This window comes from Pagrus major, chromosome 9 (assembly GCF_040436345.1).
Source record: "Pagrus major chromosome 9, Pma_NU_1.0".
Taxonomy (NCBI): domain Eukaryota; kingdom Metazoa; phylum Chordata; class Actinopteri; order Spariformes; family Sparidae; genus Pagrus; species Pagrus major.
The window spans coordinates 13,277,835-13,299,720 of record NC_133223.1 but is presented as its reverse complement, the minus strand read 5'-3'; positions in this window follow the sequence as shown (position 1 = coordinate 13,299,720).

The window sequence follows — 21,886 nt, the reverse complement described above, 5'->3', positions numbered from 1 at the left end:
TAGCAAAAGCAGAATTACGACATGTTTATTTTTGCTATCCTTAAAATGCGTTTTGTGCATCTGCTTGGTATTTTTGTGTTCAGTGCAGAGGTGGTGCATGCACACAGATGGGAGGAGAGGTGCAAACAAGTGGGGATTTCATTCAAATGAAGCAGCATAAAGCAAATTGTGGGTATTTTTGGTGGAAATGGAGTCTTAGACTCCGTGATGACAATAGACGTCTCTCAGCAGGAAATGAGGGGATTCTGTCAACAAGGGCAAAGTAAATACCGTGTGAATTGCTTCGCAAGTACAGAAAATTACTGAAAAATACAGTATAAACAAATTTGAATAAACACTCCTGTAGTTACAGCCGGAATGCCAGCTGTAACTATACCTCCTTAAATTGTCTTACATCCTGCTGCGGTCCACGGGCAGCAGGGATGATGTTTCATGTTCAATTCTTAAAATGCAATTTTAATTATCCTATGATGTGTACAGAATTCATATCGTATAACCGGCTCAAACAATATGTCGTCCCACTAATTTTATTGAAGCCTTTAACAGAGTCAAGCAACTGCATATAACAGTAATTATATCACTAATCAGGTTTCCATCCAAATGTATCACAAATTATAACCGAATTTCAAGAAAATCAGTAAATGAAAATGTAAGTGAGATCTTGTTTCCAAGCGATTATTATTGAGTTGGTTCATCAAGATAAGCAGTAGGTGGGGCCATTTCTCCAGTTGGAAAACAATAATACCGCCGCAACTTCAAATGCTGAAAAACAATGGCGGAAACACGATGAAAATATGACATTTCTATGTCACGTGTCAATGTGAGGAAGGTTATGTCCGATCTGTGTCAAGCATTGAAGAGAACGCTTGGATCTGCTGCCATTTTTCATCTCTCACCATCTCACCATCAAGCACATTAACTAACAAACCTCCTTAAAAGTCCAACTTGTAAGCTAGCGGATGTTTGAGTCTCATTCCAAAGTGGTCAAATACTGACGCTTTAGGTTGGTGGCCAACACGGTCTACCAACTGAGAGCGTCAGCATTTGACGAGTTGGGAATGAGACTCAACAATCAACTCACTAACAAATTAGCCCTAAAAGCTTTTTCATGAAATTGAGAAAGGTTTTTCACAGTTTTGCTGTGTCCATCAATCTTTTCTAATGCAGTATTTCAAAATGCGCAAAAAAACACTTTGATTGAAACCCGGCCACTGTGTTCCAAAATAAGACTGGCAACATAAGCAGAATGACACGATCAAACTTTCATTATCTCCTCAAACACAAACACAATTGTAGAAGCCACCATCTGCCTCTGGCTGCAGATTTGTTGTGCCATGCTTTCAGGTCTTGTCACTGCACCGTCCACACAACAATGGTTCATTCTGGAGAAGAAGTCTCTCCAGTTGGGGTGCCAATTTTGCCAAGTCCTTGACATGTGGATTTTTACTTGTGTGGCTCTGGCCATCAGCTCTATTAACACTGTACTCAGCAAAGTAATTGCTGAAATCTCAGAATGTGGTAACATCCTTGAAAATAGATCCAACGGGGCAAGAAACACCAGCAGCCAGACAATCAGACAAGACCCCAAGGACGAGTAATCAGTGTAGCTGCAGCTCATTCCCCACCACAGTATCATAATGAAGGTGCAAAGGACAGCATGAGAATGAGCAGCAATAGTCACATGCAGAGATGTGTTGGAGAGGAAACTCTTAACACTGTCTCATTGACGACCTTGTTTGTATGACATAAATCTACATGAGATCCAAAAGAAAGTTAATAAGTATGAGGAAACGTGACTGTCTCTTCAAACTCCTTACAAAAGTCCCATTTTCTCCGGCTCTCTGCGTGCCTTTTTCAGGTCAGACATGTTAATACCAGTGTCCCAATAATTTGAGGCAAACAAAGCATCAAGTATGGGTCACACCATAAGTTTTAAGTGTCCTCTACAATCCTCCTGTTTTGTATACTTGAAGGAAGGATCTTTGGCCCAGTATTTAACTCTTAGTTTTTCTTTTTTTTCTTTTTCTTTCAACACTAGTGGCTCCACAAAGAGTTTCTTTCACAGAGACAAACAAACTTGGGTTGTCCAGGAGCAAAATGAGGAATTTGGAATACGATGTTAATGAATGTTCCTCACTTAATATGCGCAACAAACCAGGATCTACATCAGAATTGAATCACCATCATTTTATTTTCAACTAGCGATAGCATTATATCATTAGATCATATCCAAAACCTTTTTTTTTTTTTCAGATGAATGTATAACACACACATCAAAGCATGCGGTTCATGATAAATAATTTGCTCAAACTTTTTGCTCAGGAGTGACAGAAGAAGCAGTTTGACACAGTTTGAAAGTGATGGCCTAAGAAGCAGATCATGATTATTTTCTTTCTTACTTTCTGTTTCTTCCCTACTTCATGTCCATAGTTGAGCAGATTCTTCTACAAAGACACATTCTTACCCTAAAATATTGCATCTCAGTATCTTAAAGGCTTTTATGCAGTCTCTCTCTCTGTTTGTACTCTGTTTTTAGCCATGCTAGCAGCAGTCCCCTTTGGTCTAGACTTTTAAAAAAAAAAGTATTGCCATGAAATGTTGTTCAGAGGTTCATGGTCTCAAGGGTATGATTCTTAGATTATGTATCTACATTTTCTAACTTTTCTTCATGTGCCATCATGAGGTTGACATTTATGTTTTTTAATAAAATGTCTCAACAACTGGTTGGCTGACACTCTCACTAGCCAGCTTTCCTTCCAAATGTAGCACCAATTTCAAGAAAATCGGCAAAAGAAACTGCACTACCGTTATGAGATTATTAGCAGGTAGTTCATCGAGCAGCGGACTGTCTTAATGGTGTGTTCAGACTAGAGATTGCATTTTTCTGTCCAAAGTTTGTGTTTCCCCGTCATGCAGTTGTTTCCGTGGTTACAGCTTGCTTGTTTATGCCGATTACAGACATGATCTTTGTAGCTCACAGTGAAAAGTCATTGTTCTATGCACATAGATATGAAATAAAACACACACAAAAAAAATCTATGCTGGCAAACATACTCATACAGAACTGGAGCTACGTCCAGGCAGTAACTACTGCTGGTGTGACAGAGATCCAACCCGAACCCAGACCAAATGTCTAAAATTTTGTCCGAACCCAGCTTGTCATGTCATGACTCCGGTTCCGGTCGAGTGTCCACACTCTAGTTCAGACAATCAGTCAGTTTCAGTGGAAGCCAGCGATATATAAAAGCTACAAACTGACAACCGGCACTTGTGGCTGTATGACAGACGCTTTATGTACGTCATGATTTATTCACACGTCTGTTTTTCTAGTGCATTTTGTCCCTTTTTGCTTTAATCAATACAGTGTGACATTTTTTTTTTTTGCTAAATTTATCTTCACCAAGAACGTTTTTTTCTCTCGTGTCTGTTTGTTTGTTGGTTGGTTGGTTTTCTCAGGAGGAAGAGTTTCAGCCCAGAATAGGCCCCATTAACTTTGGTGGGAATCGGAATAAGAGCATTGCGAGGGGTAGGGTGTTTTTCCACATTTTCGTTAATTTCTCAGGGAATAATGAATGTATCTTGATGAAAAAGAGGTATTTAGGTGGCTGGTACTTATGAGTGAGTACAAAAGGGGACTATGTGGGCCCTGGCGGAAGTACGCGCTCTGAGTGCCATTCTAGTTCAGGATTATTTTTATTTTTGGCGTTTCCACTCACATCTTTACGCGCAAATCAAAAAAGCACATTAAAAACAGGTGGATGGAAACCCACCCAGCGACTCTCACTAACTAACCATTCACTCAACAGAGCACTGTTTGCAACACACCTGCAGTGTCTCTCTATCGCTGGCCCACACGCGTACACACCCACCAGATGCTGTAAAGGCTTTCTGCTCCTGTGTGGCAGCAGGTGATAATTCTCAGTGTGGTACAGAGACCGGGTTAATGAGGGGTCAAAGTGTTCAAGTAAGAAACAGCAGTTTTATGGTGCCTGCTGCACGCTGATAGCTGTTTGAACTGGCTGACCTTTGAACTCTGTGGGGTCAAGTGATCAACAAACTGGGTCGTTTAGATAGGTCAGATTGGAACAACTGAAGGATGTGTATGTCACAGCAATATGTCCTTACGGTACAGATAAATTGTCCTTAATGATTATAACCCTACTCAATTTGTTTCCAGAGCCATTAGATTGTTGTCAGCTATCAGACTGTTTAAGGCATGGCATACATTTGATTCATTTGTAATTTAATTGATAACCTCATGTCTATTAAATATTCAGCTCAGTGAACCATGCACGTGTGTGTGTGTGTGTGTGTGTGTGTGTTTCTATCTATGACATGTACGCATTGAGCACAGTATGTTTTTGTTATTTTATAAACTGACATCTACAGGGTTATATTTGCTCAATGCTGCTGTGTCTTTATTTATTGACTTTTGACATTTGATATAACTGCAAATCAATATCCTTTCTTTGTCCTCTCTCTCTCTGTCTGTCTCTCCCTTCCAGCAAAGTGTCCACCACGGCTATCACCAGTGGACATGGATCACCGAGGGGGCCTGTGATTAACAGATAGCACCTTGTCTCCTCTGCTGGCAGGCCATCATTACAACGAGCACTAGAAGATAGGTTCTGTGGGAGAAAAGACCTTTTGGAAAATGTCAGCGACAGTCAAAGCCCCAAATTTCCTCCATTCACTCTTTACCATGTGATGCTACCTACTCTAAACCCCTTAATTACACCACCCCATCTTCCTATCGCCTAATGTTTTGTATCTAAGTACAGTGTCTGATTTCAGAGCATGTGGAGATTTTATTTTGTCTTATGTGGCTTACCTGAAGATTTAAAAAAAACAGCCCCATATTTCACCCATATCAGCAAAACCAAGCACTATCAAACAAACAAAAAAACAGCAGTGTCTGCAACAGCTCCCCTTCCCCAGTCCCTTTCACTGGAGCCAGCTTCACTGTCTTAATACTCTTAGTCCCTCAGTTGGCATGTTTTCCAAGAACGCCGCTGCATTTCCAGATTTGTAAAATCCGTCAAAATGCCTGTAATGAATATTTCTACAGCCTTGATTGTATTTAATATGCTGTTTGACCAGCCCAATAAGAAACATGTACTGATCTGGCACCAGAGGGACCACAGCATCAGTAGAAGGTTTATTGTCCAGGAAAAACTGTCTGGACTGTCTTTTATCAAGAGAAGCAGAAACATTTATTATTCAGATAATCTCTTCTTTCCTGTGCATGAATCTACATGTCATTTGTCATTTGAATTTTTTAAAAAAGCTACTACTATTAGTACAGTTGTCTTCATGGATTAACTGTCATCTTGTGAGACAGGTCTTTGTTACTCTACACCTACATTGTACAGTCTGTTTTACTGTTGTTTTAGCTTTGCTGGAAAAAAAAAAAGAATAACTCCTTGCATTTTATTGCTGCTTAAGAATAAAATGTAGAGCTTTCCTGTCTTTTTTTTTTTTTTCAATTTAGGAGGTAAATTAATACCTCAAAGCGAGAAGTTATGGAAAAGTTTTAACATTTAAACCATGTATTAATTTCAAGGCCTAAATGCGCCCTCAATTATTTTACCATTGCCCCTAAGTAATTGATTTTAGGTAGAGAAAGAGGGAGGAGGAGGAGGGGGTGATCTGTGTGTTAAATCTGTGTGAAAACCGCAAAGCCAACAAATGAAAAATAACTAACAGCGTAATTGCTGTGAGCGTTGTAACCTTGCTTTATTGATTTTTTTTTTTTCATCAAGGCATTTGGCTTACATCAAAGTTAGGCCCATAATAACACAAGTTGTTTCACGGCTCCCTCTAATAATTCATATTTTGTTCCCTCGCTCAGCCTCTCGCTCTATCATTGACTCATTCAGGTGTGTTCAAACCATCCACACAAAGATGAACACTTGTGAGACTCGGGGTCCGGCGGTGTGTGGTGTGTGAACTCGGTGAACAGACACAGGCAGAACGTGCACGGGGACAAGATAATGAGCATCTCAGGTGACTACACGCGGTGATTACCAGGTTGCTGGTGTTATAGGAACTATATCACACAAACATACGCTCCCACTCTGTGCACACACACGCACATTCAGACGCACGCTCATGCGCACACACACACTCTTGAGAGATCCTTGGTTATCACACCCTTCCAGATTGTTCTGAACTACTTATGGAAAACACACACACATCTCAAGATGTGGCCACTCTTGCCAATATGAGCCCAGTGTTAAGAACAGTTGTTGTCGTTGTCGTCGTGTGGTGTTTTTTTTAGCATCTCTAAATTCCTAGCGTTGCTAAGGTGCTTTGGGAGGGGATTAACAGAGGCTGGCGCCGATGAGCAAGCCTTGCAGATTTCCAACCAGCAGGAAAAAGACAAAGAAAGAGGGGAAAGACGGAGGAAAAAACAGGAGAGGGTTAGACAACAGGGAAATGGCAGGAACAGCTTGTGTAAACACGATGACTTGAGAGAGGTAAAGAGGTAGAGATGAATGAGCGCTGAGCGATGGAAAGTGAGACTAAATAATAAGTATCCTAAAGAAGATGCCTCAACTTTCACACTCTCTGTGTCCTTTTCCCCTTCTTTTCCTCTCAATCTACAACATTTTCATCCCCTCACTCTCTTTTCATGTGCTCTCTCCTCTCCTCTCTGTTTCTTCCCATCTCTTTATTCCCCCCCACGGGCAACAGTTTCAGATCCAGACACTTTTGTCTCCCTTTTCTCTCTGTCACAACTTCAAACAGCGCCGGCGTTCAGGTCATGCTGATGTGCCCGGAGCATCGGTGACTGTGCCGTCTCAGGTGTACGTCTCCCAGCGTGTCCTTGATGACACTCTCTCCCTTTCTCCCGTCTCGCTGCTTTTAATTAGTGTAGTGAGCGGTGGAGGCAGCAAAGACAGCTGAGCCACATTTACCAATTATCGACCTGCTCGTAGGTACCTCTGCCACCGCATTTCAATGCTTTTAATACTTCTGCAGCTGGAAAAAAAAACATAATTACACATGAACTGAGCCAGAAGAATGGAGCATGTCTTGATTCTCACTCTCTAAATCCCTGGATACTTGTTCAGTGAACAAATCAGAGTGTGTTTTTCTCAAAGTAAAATCTCCATTAGCCAGAGCAGGCGCACCAAAGGGAGGGTCCACATGCTTTTCTTTGAATCCTCTCCTCAGGCTCGGCGTCTCAGGTAGAGTGTAACTGGATGCGGCCTGTTTGTGGAATACAAGGCACTTGACCAAGGGCCAGCACTGCTCCTCCCTCCCCTCCCACCCCTATCCTTCCCCTACCTGGGTCAGGTTACCCCTCAGCCCCCCCCTCCTCCACCTCCTTTCCTTGAGTGGCGGCAGGTAGTGTGTTTTGTAGCCGCCATCGGTGTCTGTGGATGTTGAAAAGCGCGTGTCTGTATGTTTGTACTCTACCCAGACAGGTGTTTGTGACTCTGTTTGGGCTCGGCAGCTGGGCTCCTGTAACTGTGCCCCTCTCGGCCGCGCTGGCTAATGTGACCGGGTTGGCTGAGGCGCGGAGGCGGCTGTCTTTCAACCACTGATCCCTCAGAACTACTCATCTGATCAGGCTGGATCTGCGCTTCGCGGCTGCTGGGGTCACACAACCCAACCCCGAGGTCAACCAGCTAATTACAGACCCCTGTGTCCTCCGTCTCTGTCACCACCGGGGAGATGGGGAAGGTGGGGTGATAGAGGGAAGAAAAAGAGAAAATATTGACTTAGACATCAAAAGGTCAACAGTGAGTATAACCAGGCTGTACACTCTTTCCCCCTTCAGTTTAGTGAAGAGAGGAAGAGTGTGAGGCTCTGGTTTTAGAGCATCTTGGTCACACCCTTCCCAGCCCCTCAGGCAGAGACAGAAGCTTAGACCCATGGGACCAGAGCTGTTACAGTGTATGTGGATTTATGTATCAGCCTGCCACTAACTTTACATACAGGGGCTGTGCCAGTGTCTGTCTGCTTTCTTGTCTTTGTCTCCAAGATTTACTGTGGCAAGAAAGCCTAATATACATATGAGACCAACTTCCCTTTAAAGAGACGCCAAGTGTTGTGTTATGATTTCCTTCAACCTGACCTTTGCCTGTGACCACAGACTGAACTGGGATTTGAGAGAGAACTCCAGGCTGCAGGTTCATTAATCACAAATGCGAGGACTCCTTGGCCAATGTATCAAATTAATCAAAAAAAGGGGTACGTTAATCACATGCATGAACAGCATTAGTCACACTTGTGATAATGCCATCTGATTTAAACGTGTTGCTCCAGGCTGAGTTAATGATGCCACCCAGGGCCAGGCAGAGCAAACCTCCTTGCGATCACTGAAAGAACATTAATGGTGAAACAATTTTCTTAAATGTAGTCATTGGGTATGCTGATGTACAGTGCACAGGGGTCAGTGGGTGTTGCAGCAATTACAGCTTTTTTTTTTTAACCGCAGCTTTTTCCTCACAGCTTGACCACTGTGGTTTTCACTCCGGCTGTTGAAATTATATTAGTCACACTTCCCTTTTTCTCTCTCTGGGCTTTTTGTCCTCACAAATGATAAGTTTGAAAAAAAAACAGGTTTCTTGTGGAAAGATTTGATCTGCAAGTTGAAGTAAAATAGATATACAGCATATGTTGTGTATGTAGAAATAGTTTAAGATCGATACTGAAATAGAGGGAAGCGTCACGTGCACCCGGCATATGTGGTTACACTGCCCTCTTTTGAATGCACCGCAGTGTATCTCAGTGGTGTGCTGCAGTAGTGGGAAAGAGAGAAAATAGATGTAAAAATAATATGAGAAATCCAACACAAAATGATGGTCATTTTAAATGAGACATGATGAATTAACTTTAAAGCATAAATTATTCTATTAGAACAAATGCTGCATACGATAATACAATTCAAAATTAAGATGTATTCAGATTCAGGTAATGGCAGTTAGTTTAAACAGCTTGTGCACGTAAGAAAAAACACACATTAACATGTAGACACATAAATAAATAAGATAAAATTGAATATGCTGAGGAGCTCAGAGGAATTAATAATAAAAGATATAAAAGATTTCAGATAGTGATTAGTTTTACTGTGTCAGACAGTAACACTGCTATCTGTGCTCACACAAGCCTCTTCTTGTCCCTAAATCACAGGATCTAATGTCTCGTTCACTCAGAAAACAAAAGAAAAAGAAAAAAAGAGCTTCAGAAGAAAGAAATGCTTCATTTTTCTACATTCTGTTCAAATCTATTATGAAGGGCAGCGACTTCTTTCTGTCCTTGAACAAAATTAACGACAAAAATATTAAAAGAAATGTAGCAATTTGAATAACTAAGGTTATATTAAACTGTGAGATCAATGGAGTAATGACCAGACTGGATTGTTTGGGTAATGGAACACTGATGGACAGTGGTCATACATTTAAAACAGCTGTTGTGTTATTCGGAGAGCTCCTGCAAAGGTAAACAAGGTATAAGCCGAGTGAGGATTTTTGCAATTTTTCTAAATTACTACATATTTCTGTAAAAATATATTATAGTAGAAAGAAAACCCACATAGTCTATAATCTTTGCTGCAAACACACTAATTCAATAACAACAATCTAGTAAAATACACAAATATTTCAGACTATGACTCAGTCAGTGTGTGACCCAATAACGGATTATAATGTCCGCTGGTTATAAATTATAGGGTTACAGCTGCTCATATATTTACGTACATTACACTTTAGTAAATATTCAACTCCAAACATGAGTTGAAACTATGAAACTATTTGACTGAAAAATGTAAAATATGTTCTGCAGTGAAAGAAAGAGAATCGCTCTCAGCCTCTCGAGTGTGCATTCAGATAAATCAAGTGACTGTGATCATCTCAGGAATTTCTCATGTTGGGAAAAGGTTAAGATCAAGACGGACTTAATAAAGAATTATATACAAACAAAATAGATTCATATTAATCATTTTATCAAAGACATTCTTGGACTAATTTGAAAAATATAACACAATGAACTTTTGAGCTCTTCACATCAAGACAAGAAGCTCAGCAGAACATTTTTCTATAAAAAGCCATTGAAGTGTTTATATTTTGTGTCATGTCGAGCCGAACCTCAGACGACCTTTAGCTTTATTCAGACAACTTTTGATCTAAAAGTCTAGTGCACCCTGTCTACTCCTATACTAGTGGTAATAATGAAGGAGTTACATACTGTAATATCATTAGCAGTCCCATAATGAACCCTTGTCTCCTGCTGAGCCTTTTAGCAGTGCCTGAAAAACAAAACGCCTCAGATATGATCAAAGATAGGATAGATAGGATCTCTGTTGGTTCTGATCCGTTTGCCTCTCTTTTGTGGCTGAGCTTGTGGCTCGGGCTGCAGTCTGCACCGTTCTCTGACCCCTGCAGCCCGACAGGCCGCTCTGATAAACTCATATCACACACATGACAGGGAAACCGAAGACCTGGCCTAATTAGCAGGCGGGACGAGAAAGATGGAGAGAGAAGGAGAGAGAGAGAGAGAGAGAGAGAAGGAGGGAGAGAAGATTGAAAATCAAAACGAGGAAGACTTTATTAACAGAGCCGGTGACCTCTGGTTATTTATTCATGGGATTACTAAAGAGGACTTTGGAACAGAGTGCCCTGCCAACATTAACATTAACAACATTGGTTCCCAACAAGCGTGATGTGTCTGGTCGCTGTTTTTGCTCCTGATAGATTTATAAGCATCACAAACTCTTTTTCTCTACTTCTCTGCCTCACATTCATGCACTTGACACCTTCCTCAGTAGACTTACCTGTCCAGGTATTCCAGTAATCCAGGCCAAGCCTTGTCAGGTGGAAGAAAGTCTATCCCAGGGTGGAGACAGGGGGGGTGGTGAGGAGGAGGAGGAGGAGGAGGAGGGAGGGGGGAGTTGCAGTAAGTCTAGCCGGTGGTGGGGTGGAGGAGGGAGGGAGAGGACCAGAGACAGGGGGCAGGTAAAGGGGATCGTATTCAGGCTCCTGGGGACAGGAGGCTTGGCGTGGCACCGCACTGCCCACCCAACATCAACACTCTCAGGTTCCCTGGCTCAGATGGGCCAGATAATCACCCTCTCTCCACAGGGACCATCTGGAGGCTGCAAGGGAGGGAGGTGAAGGCCATATTTGATTTCAATAAAACATAAATTCACTCATCTGCCGGCCAGCCGTGAAAAAACCTCCCTTTTTCTTCTCCTCTCTCTCTACCTGACAGCTGATTCACACAAAACATTCGCACATGAGCGCAACATGTAAGGCCCGATCCGGAGGAAGAAAAAAATCACACACGTGTTCACACTCACAGCAGTGTTCCCTCTCATCTGCGAGTGTCTCCAGTTTGATTGACGCTGCTATCCCTGTAGAGATCAGAGGACAGCCACTGTGATTATCATCTCAACGTGGTAACCGAGACACCCCTAATCCCATAATAATCCCTCACAGTCAGCCCTGACCTCCTGCAAGGAAAACACATGCACTCAAATATACGTGAACACACACACACACACACACACACACACACACACACACACACACACACACACACACACACACACGCATAGTCACTTTTTTTTACACTTAAAGAAAATAAACAACTACACAAACTGACACTATTTTGTCATGTTTCCAGTACCATCTTTAACTCTTTAATTGCAGACACAGAGCAGCAAAGTGCTTTATTTTCATTTTGTCTCATACTTCTCTGAAAACCCTGAAATTATTATGTAATCAAGTAAAAGTACAGAAGTATTATAAGTAAAATGTACTTCAATTAGAAAAGAAAAGGCTCATTGTGCACGGTTCACAGAGTTATTATAAAAATTATTATGTTTTGTTTGAATCACTAACGAATACATGTGAGGCCATTTTAATGTTGGAGTTTGTCAATGTGGTGACAATTTTAAATACTTTGTGTACTACTGGCTAAATTAGTACTATGACATCATATAATATAAGCATATCATGTGTTTTTTATGTAAAATGTAATGAGTAACTGTAAGTGTCAGATACATGTAGTGAAGTATCAAGTACAATGTCTCCCTCTGATATTTAATATAGTGTTTAGCATAAAGCAGCATAAAATGAAAATACTCAAGCAAAATGTCAATATTGCACACAAGTACAGTGCTGGATAAATGTACTTATGTTGTCTATTATGAAAATTCCTGTTGAATTTGACTTGACCAAGTTGGAGAAAACCTATAAATAAGACAATAATCAATGTACAAAATACAAAAATACAAAATAAATCAATATTGGGATATCTGTCTTCTTAAAACAGTTGACCTTGCTTGAACAAGCAGTCTCAGCGGTCTCAAAAGCTTCTGAGAAAGTTGCTTGATGATGTTGAGAGCTTTAAGTGTTGATATGTGTTGTTCCATCTCACAAACACTGTGATACCACCAGCCTCATTGATGCAATCAATTCCTGACACCTGTACACACATTCAAAATAAAACTGACGGCTTGAAACTGCAGCAATACCGCTGTACTTTTACTTTTTGGAGTAATTCTACTCTGAGCAAATATTTCAACAACTTTGTCTTGTCTTGCTCTGTAAAGCATTTACATTATTATTATAATTTAACATTATTGGCAAGTAAACTAATAACCTCTCTTCCAGTTAAAATATTATACAAGGTTATACAGTTTTAAGACCTACCCAGTACCTGTTGGAAACTAACTCACCTTAATTCTGCAAATAAAACATGCCTCCTGTGAAGTCTTGTTGTTTTTATTATTAAATCCATAAATATAGAAACGGTGTGTCGAGACTACCGATGACAAAGCAACAGGCCACAAGTCATTTTCAGTGGAAGCCAGCGATATAAAACGACAAGCTGTCATTGCATGATGGCCGTGATGTCATCGAAACTGAGCTGGCCTCGACTTTCGGCGGCAACTTGGCATCAATGTAGCTGGCCAAGCTTGGCCATTTAATAACTCACTCATTAGGTGACTATAAAAATATCCTTTCTAAGTGTAGGAGCCAGAGCACAACCACTTTCCATCTTTGAACAGAACACTCAGGGTGTAGTAAAGACCTAAAAACTTTGATAAAAATAATACTGCAAAACCTCAAAGTGAGACTGTCACACTTCAGTTAAACGATGCAGTGAAAAGAGGGCTGAAATATGCTTTTAGATTGTGCAGACATCTGTCATAAACTCTTCCTTACTGGTTACCCAAATAATAATTCCAGATGCATTTGTTTCCTTGGTGATTCATTCATGTGTACAGCCATGACAATGAAGGTGTTGAGAGGGTTAGGTCCAGTCCAGATTTTTGTGTGATGCCACTGTTGTACTTAAATACATAGAAACCATTCAGGATATATGCAGTATGTGACAGACATTTGGTTACAATGAGGAGTGAACCAATGAAGAAAGAACAACCTGTTTCAATTAAAATAATAAATATTAATAAAATATAAATTTTCTATCTTTTTCTGTTTATGATTTCTTTTGTGTTCCAGAAAATATAAACTTTGATTAAAACTCTTGATAAGCAAACTGTTGCTATAATGTAAATCCACTTACCTCTGTGCGTTAGCAGCTACATATATTACATACAATATATGTTACATTACACATTTTATTTGATTTAAATTCACAGAGATTATACATCACATATTTCTAGCAGCTGCTGCAATAAAGAAAAGAGCGACCTGGCTTTAACTGGTGCAGAACTAACTATATATAATTATACACAGCACAGCCACTGGGCATTAAAATACTAATTACCATAGGTAACCCAGCAAAAGTTAACCAGCAGGCAGGTATCTGCATGGTAATCCTTGTTATTAATACAAAGGCAATAAGGAAAGTCATGGAGGGTTTCATGTGGACACTGATCAAACCATCATAGCTCATTTTCCCCTCTGACCTGTCTCCTTCTGTACTCGCGTTGCATGTTCTGTGAGGCACTTTGAGCGTCTCACTGTGAAGTAAATACAGCCTTTCGTAGGAAGAAAAAGTGGAGTGATGGCTGGTACGATACGATGAGGACTGAACTGCATTGAGATGTGCTCAGCGGGGGGTCTGGGTGTCAATGGTTGTCACTCTTTAACAAGCTGTTTTCAAGTTTTCTGTTTTAAGAAAAACAACAGGCAGCAGGCAGGACAAAGAAAGGCCCTATATGTCTCTCTGTGTGTGTGTATGTGTATGTGTGAATATGGGAATAACACATGACTATGGTTAGCCAGTTGACAAACTACCAGGTGTCCAAATGGGTCATTATGTCACCTCTGAGGAAGAAATTGGTTGCCTGGTAGAGTGGGACAAAGTGGCACTCTTATACCTGAATATAAAAATAATAACAAAAATAATCACCCTTTGACCATTGGATTTAATTACAATACTTGTAAATTTGATACGCCTGCTGTTCTTTTATTCTATTTGCAGCATTTTGAGGTGGATTAATTCTTATAAAGTTTTCTAGAAAAACTTTCCTGTGAGCACATGCTGAACAAAAACGGAGAATTGTCTTGATGGCGGCTTAAAACTCAAGATACTCAGTCCACTTACACACACATATATGCATCTGGGTTTTTTTTCAACAGATAATGTAAAAGTTAATCAACAGGTGGCATCAAAATGGCTAAAGTGTGACGTTTATAAATGCAATACAATTTAATTCACAGTGCTGGCAGACATGATTTTTTTCCCATTATTTTTTCTTTGTTCTTTTCTTTCCTTTGTCTCTTGAATCATCGCTTTAATTAGTGCAACAACAATGCAGGAGCAAAATCCAGGTGACACCACAGTTGTTTGAGTGTGTAGCCCTATTCAGTACTGTGCATCAGATTTTCTGCAAAACAAACTTTTGACATATTCTTCAGGCTTTAGGGAAGTCATCTGTGGACCAATTACTGCTCGCTACAAGTCATTTTGTAGACCATAAATAGTAGTGGGGCCATACATTTTCTGACAAACGTGCAACTTAACAATGAAGTTATAATACATTTAGATTTAGAAATGCCAAAAAAGTACAAGAAAACAATTATGACAGTCTTATTTCACATGATGCTATCCTCTTATTCCTTATTACCTTCATGCTGTAAAACATTTGCTAATGATAAGATTTTTGCTATTTTACACGTTTCACAGTTAAAATTCAGTCCAAAACTACATCTGCAGAGATGCCACATAATTCTGTGATGCAAACACTTTTAACTCATATTGACAATTTAAGTGTACAGAACACCAAAAATATGGTTACAATTTGTTCTGGCTCTACTTTTCTACATTGTGCTATACAGTATATTCCGTTTTTTCAGGATATAAACATCAGTAAACAGTATGAAACACTCAGGTGTCCTGAGGTGTGCCCAGGCCATCAAGTCAAGTAGAAGATACGTTTGGTTTGTTTTCAAGCCATGGTGGAATCATGAGACAATAAGCCCCTGGGGCGCAGACATGTTAAAGGCCCCCACCCCTCCTTTAAAAGCCCTGTGGTTCAGCTCAGTTTGATAGAACGGATATTGCTGTCCTGTTTTTTCGTTGCCCTTCTGTTGAGCTACATAGGATGCTGATGTGATATTAAAAGCTGGAGTTAAAACACTGCAGCCCTCTGATTGGTCAGTCTGAACAACCAGAGTCATTGCGTCTGTGGTCTTATGTAAGATTTCAAACTTTTGTCTTATTGTAGGCAGCCTTTTCTCATGCAAAGCCTTCCTAGAGAGGAGCAGAAATATTGTATAATGTATATGTTGTCAATCTGGCAGTAATATACAGCACAGGTCAGTGTGTCAGATAATACATGCAGCAGCTTCTCAAGACTTAAGACCAGCATCCCCTGTTTTTCCCCAACTGCTGGAAAAGTGAAAGGGGTTACTCTCCCTTTGTACTTCTTCTGTGTCACTCTGATGTAGTTGTGTGTCCCTTCTTAGTTTTTTGTGTCTTTTGCAGTAGTTTTATATCTCTTGCGGTACTTTTGTCTCTCTGTAGTACTCTGTGGTCATCTTGTGTCTCTTAGTAGTCATTTGATTGACTTTTGACGAAATGTTAACAGTCGCTTTAATGTTTATTCAAAAACATTCAAATTAATCACTTGGCTGTACCAATCATTAATAAATTAACTAATAAACAGTCTTTAAAGAATTAGAGTCTGTTGAAGTTCTTGCTCACGGGGGAAATGTTGGCTCTCCATGAATAAATGAAGTAAAGACTTTGGTCTAGACCTGCTCAAATTGGAAAGTGTCATGAGATAACTTTTGTTGTGAATTGGTGCTCTACAAATAAAGATTGATTGATTGACTGATTTTGATGACACACCTAATAATTCGGGACAAAACCCAAAGCTGGTGACCATGGCGACCCTTTGTAAGAACTGTAAGTTGGGGTTGATAGTGTCTCCCTGGTTGATATCATCCTTGCTCCCACCTGAACCCTCAGAGACCTGTAGCTGTGGACTGAATACTTTGCAGGTTAACCACGGCTGCTAAATTCAGTTCCCCAACATGCTGTAATGGACAGAGCACTGTGTAGATGACAGTGCGATCCAAAATTGTCAGATTGTGTTATCTGCCAGAATTGACCAGCACAGTGCGGCTCATTTATTTTGACGTTTCAGGCAGAAACATGTTTTCAGAATGACCAGACCTGGCCTGAAATCCATCACATATGTGCTCCTCTGCTGGTTTGAGCTAAACAAACACAGCCCACTTGACATGATCTACGCATGTATTTTCTTTCTATTAACAGACAGCATCAGATGCTCAGTATCACTTTGTCTCACTGCCCTCTCCTCCCTCTTTCCGTGCCTCAGGTACACACACAAACATGCACCCTTTGGAAAATAAGTGCAAAAGCTCACTAACACCGCAGGGTGTTACATTTTTATGACTGGTCTCAGTGGTGTAACTACAGCACACATCCATCTCTTCAGCATTAGCGTGATAGATGTATTTTTCATGCTGCCATTAGGACTGAAGCAGTATGCCGTGCAAGGCTTGTGTATGCTAATGTGCCCTCTCACACCTGCAGTTTCCAATTACCCCTGAGGAAAGAAGCCAAGACTTGGTTTGCAGCCACCAGCAATAATATGAGTAATGGCAAAATTGCACTAGTCCTTTATGGAGAATTGAAAAAAAAAAAAAAAGAAGAAATCATTCAAGAGGGGGGTTGGAAATGGCATGGAACAAGAGGTAGGAAGAGAGGTGAAGGCAGGGAGAGAGAGGGAGTGTGAGGGGAAAAAGAGCGACGCAGGGGTCCCGCTGTATTGCCTTGAAATGTTTGTCACCACACTTCTACTGTGGTTTGATTTTCCCTCTTTAAACAACATTTACAGCAGCTCCAAATCATTCAACTGTGGGGTTTGATTCCTCCCTCAGATCAGAATTCAACACAGTCTGAGGCAGAGAGAAAGATGAGAGATGAAATAGAAGCATCCACTTAGAAACATCCATCTTTGCTTTTCTGCAGCTCCTCAATCATCTGCGCTCGAGTTCAGAACTGATTTTGTTTCCCCTTTCTTGTACGCTGCCGGCTACAGGAGAGCTGAGCCAACTATGTTTTCCCTTTCTTCTACTCTCTCTAGAGCCAACTATGCTGATTAGATATTTGTTATGACCACGTTAGAGAGGGAGGGAGACAGATGATACTTGATAGGCCTATTTTCTGGGTATTGAGCTGCTGATAGTGTTTGTGTGTCAGACAGGGGGGATATTAGGGGTCCTCGTGGCTGCTGGCCTCGATAACAGGGGGCGGAAAATCAATCACCCTCTTTGACAGCCATGTGAGGAGCCCCGCCCTCTTTATCCCCCCACCTCTCTCCTCCTTCCTGTTTCTCTCTGTTTCTTGTCTGTCACTTACAGGATGATCTACAGCATGAGCACAGATATATGCACACACATGTCATCACCCATATAGGCATACAGGCAGGCAGGAGGCACCTGGTGAAAGCCCTGGCAGGATTAGTGGAGCTGTAAGAGTTGGTTACGGTGAGGAACACATGTTCAGGTCACTGTCTCCCTGACTGCACTGTGTTATTGCTCCAAACCGTGTTCTCCTTATTATACTCCCCTCTTTGCTTTCCCTTTCTCTCCCTTTCCTTCCACAATCCCTCTCTCTCTCTCTTTCTCTCCCTCTCTGCACATGTGTGTGCGTGCACAAGCTGAATATGTTTGAGGGGTGAGGAGGGGGGCATCAAATCCGTAGAGAGGACTTGGCAGTTGCTCTTCTCCCTCTCGCTTCATTGCTTCGGTCCTCCCCAAAATCCTATTTCACGGTGCCAAGCATCCGCTCCCTGGGATCTCCACAGCTCCCATCTCCAGACGCAGGTTTAAGCCCCTCTCTTGGCACCCGGACTGGGCATGGAGAGAGAAGGCATGTGACGCACATCAGCAGCGCCAGAAACAACAAACACACCTATTATCTTTGCTCGGAGAGGGACCGGTGTCCTGCAGTTTGTGCAGTGCATACTCACAAAGTCCTACTCTCACATGCTGCGTTAGCTGCATTTAGTAACCTCTGACATGAGTCAAGAGGTCACACATAAACCTGTGAGCTGGTCTCCCTCCAATACATGTTTACTCATTCATCAGTTGAATCACCCCAGCAATCACTTGCACAGCAAACACACTCAAAATCTCATTCAGTCCAATAACAACAAATCAATCTGTTGAAGCTTCATCAATTAATAATCAGCAGACAAAACACTGAGGGGCTAATCGTCACCTGCTGTTAATTTGTTCTCCTGTGATTCAGGGTGAACTCGTGCTTTAACGGTGCTCCAATTACAACCAATCAAAGCAATTAATTAGCTACCAAATTACCTGAATCTACACCAACAGAGCCATGGAGTATGTACAGGATGTTGCATTTATCTGGTAACTAATGTGTTTCTGTGTGACAGCCACTAGATGGCACCAGCTACCTGAGTTTACTCTACTGTTGCACAGCAACAGCCTTTTTATTTTCCAAGCTCATGATCCAACATCATGACATCAACTGAGGCCTTTTTATTTTTGTTATATATCCTCACCATGATAGTAACACCAGACATGAAAAAAGATTCAGAAAACAAGACTTACGAAGTTAAATCGACTACCAGGACACGGGATCAATCAATCAATCATCAGACTTTATTTGTATAGCATATAGTATTCCACAGAGCAAATTAACATAAAGTGCTTCACACACTGAAAACAAAAGTAAAATACAGAAATAAATTGCTATCATAAATACAATACATGAATACAATAAAACAATATAATTGATAAAAATACAGCAATTAAACAAGAACAAAAATAAGATACGTAAATGAAACGTCATCATACATAAAACACATAAATAGAGAAATAGATAAAGTTCAGTAGGACAGGATTGACACCATTTTTATTAGCAATATTAAAAACAACAAGGAGCGAACTACAAGTTGTGCATGTTGCTTCATCAATCATTTGTGCTTGACTGCCAGCAGGTGTTTCTTTAAATAATCAGGTTCTGATTAGCAGAGAATACAAAAATTTGCATTTCCGATGCAAATACATAACAAAAAGTCAACAACAAAAGGAAATAGCAACCACAAGTCCACATACATTTCCATTTCCATAAGATAATGAGATACAAAAATACATACGAGTACAAAATCTGGCTGATCCATCTACAGCAGATAAAGGATGCATACACTTCCATAGGATAAATAATGACAGCGGACAAAGTTGATGAATTTCCTGGTATACATATCTGAAAAAACAGAAAACACATAGAGAAAAATAGAAAACATACACGTGTAAGAGGAGGATGATACATTAAACTACATAACAAAAGTCAGGATGCATACAGTTCCATAAGATATCAGAGTATATCAGAGTATAAAGTACATGTATATCAAAATCAAAAAGAGTTTCTTGGTCCTCTGTGGTTTATCCTGCACCATGGGCCCCAGGAGAGTAGCACAGCTGTTTGTCCAGGGACTACCAGAGGACTGATGTTTGTAAGTTTTATCCTTTACTTTAAAACCATCACCAGGAGCAGGCAAAGGTGTCAGGAAACCAACAACAGATAATGAATAAACTGCTTTATCATCATAACATCGTTTTTGTCTTTTTCCTCTACAAGTCAGGACCACAAAAAGAAGAACAGAAACTCTACTGATATAACTGTAATCAGATCTGTAGCGTTTTATACTCTCTTATACTTCATGAGTGATAAAGGATCATCCAGCATATTGTTCTTAATGTATTGACTCCTCTGGCTTTTGGGATTAGAACAATATCTATAGATCCTATACACTGCAGCTACATGCAAAGTAAATGCAGGTTTTCCTCTCAAACATCAGCCAATGCTCCACATTCTTTATTTTCCACAGTCAGGGGGTTCATACTGGGATAATTCATATCCACAGCATAATAGGATCCACTGTTTGTGCTGACAATAGTACAGAGTCAGCTGCAGAGCTGCAACAAGAGCTGGAACGATTCAACTATACAAGAAAAAACCTGTTTGCCACTGAAAAAAACATGAGTGGGAAGCTGTTTAAGGTTTCAGCTACAGTATTAAACAATGTCAGCATGTAGACATTAGTCGATTGAACCTATATGATCTATATTGTCTGAATAACACATAAGTAAGTACTTATATTTGCACTTAAAAGTAACTGCATAAGTATTTTCAGTTTTATGAAATGGGAAAGCATTTTGGCTCTTTAATCAAACTCATTACTTTTTTACATTTTGCACTGTATCAGTCAGCCGTGTCTATTGTGCATGCAGTGTTGTTAAAACCACCCAACTACCCGAAAGTCATACTTAAAGATATCATGTTAACATATTGCTTTGGTAAAAGTGAAATAATCCATACGAATAGTGCTCGAGTAAAAGTCTTAAAGTGTCTCATATGTAATGTACCAAAAGTATTGTCATGCTCAAAGGTACAGACCTTTTGGACCATGTTCATGAGTATGTCACAGAGGTTGGTGTATACATCCTTGGAAACCCTACATCCACAGACCATATTGTGAAACCAGTAGCAAATTGGGTTCAGACAAATGTTCTGATTGGTAAACAGATTATAATGAGAAAGTGGAAAGCTGTAGAAGGACCTTCATTTCTGGACTGGACCTCAGAACTGAGTGAGGTGGCGGCTTTGAGAGAAAATATCCTATGACCTAATGACTGAGGTGGAAGAATATAATAATGAATGGGGCAGGTTTCTGCAGTTTCACTCACTAGAGGGGAACCAGTGAACACACCTTTCTGGGTTATGCTTATATTTGTTTGTTACAACATGTTTCTATGTGTATTTTTAACACACAGAAACTTTCTCTGTTGTGTTTACAGCCCTTGTTGAAACTGTCATGAATGCAGGAGGTCGGATGTAGCAATGGGAAACATATGGACACTATGGACAATAAACATTTACCTTTAAAGGACAGCAAATGGACAGTGGTACAGTTGATGGTTGTCATATTTACTTAAACAAACATGTCATGCCAATGTTATTTATTTATTTTGATAAACCTTTCACTGTTTATTTTGTTACTGGTGATTTGTTTGTATTTATCTTTTAGTGTTAGTGTTTTTGTTTTTTTAGAATATTTGGACAAACATATGGACAGACAGCATATAACCAGTACAAGATCAACAACGGAATAAACAATAAGCAAATCAAAATGAACATCAAATCGAAACTGTCAACAAATACAACAAAAATTAAGGTAAATAAACAAAGTGAGACAAAACATTAGGGATTCATGGCAAAATCTTTCTTCAAGCATCATAATCCCATCCTCAATACAGGAAGACCAAACAGGGGTTTATTCCTGAACCAACAATTTCCTATAGTGGTATGCAGCTATTAAGTCTATTTTACCTATTTTATTTTGTCTGGAGTTGTGGGTTTTTTTCTGTGATGTGGTTCGTGTGTCTGAAAATGTTAA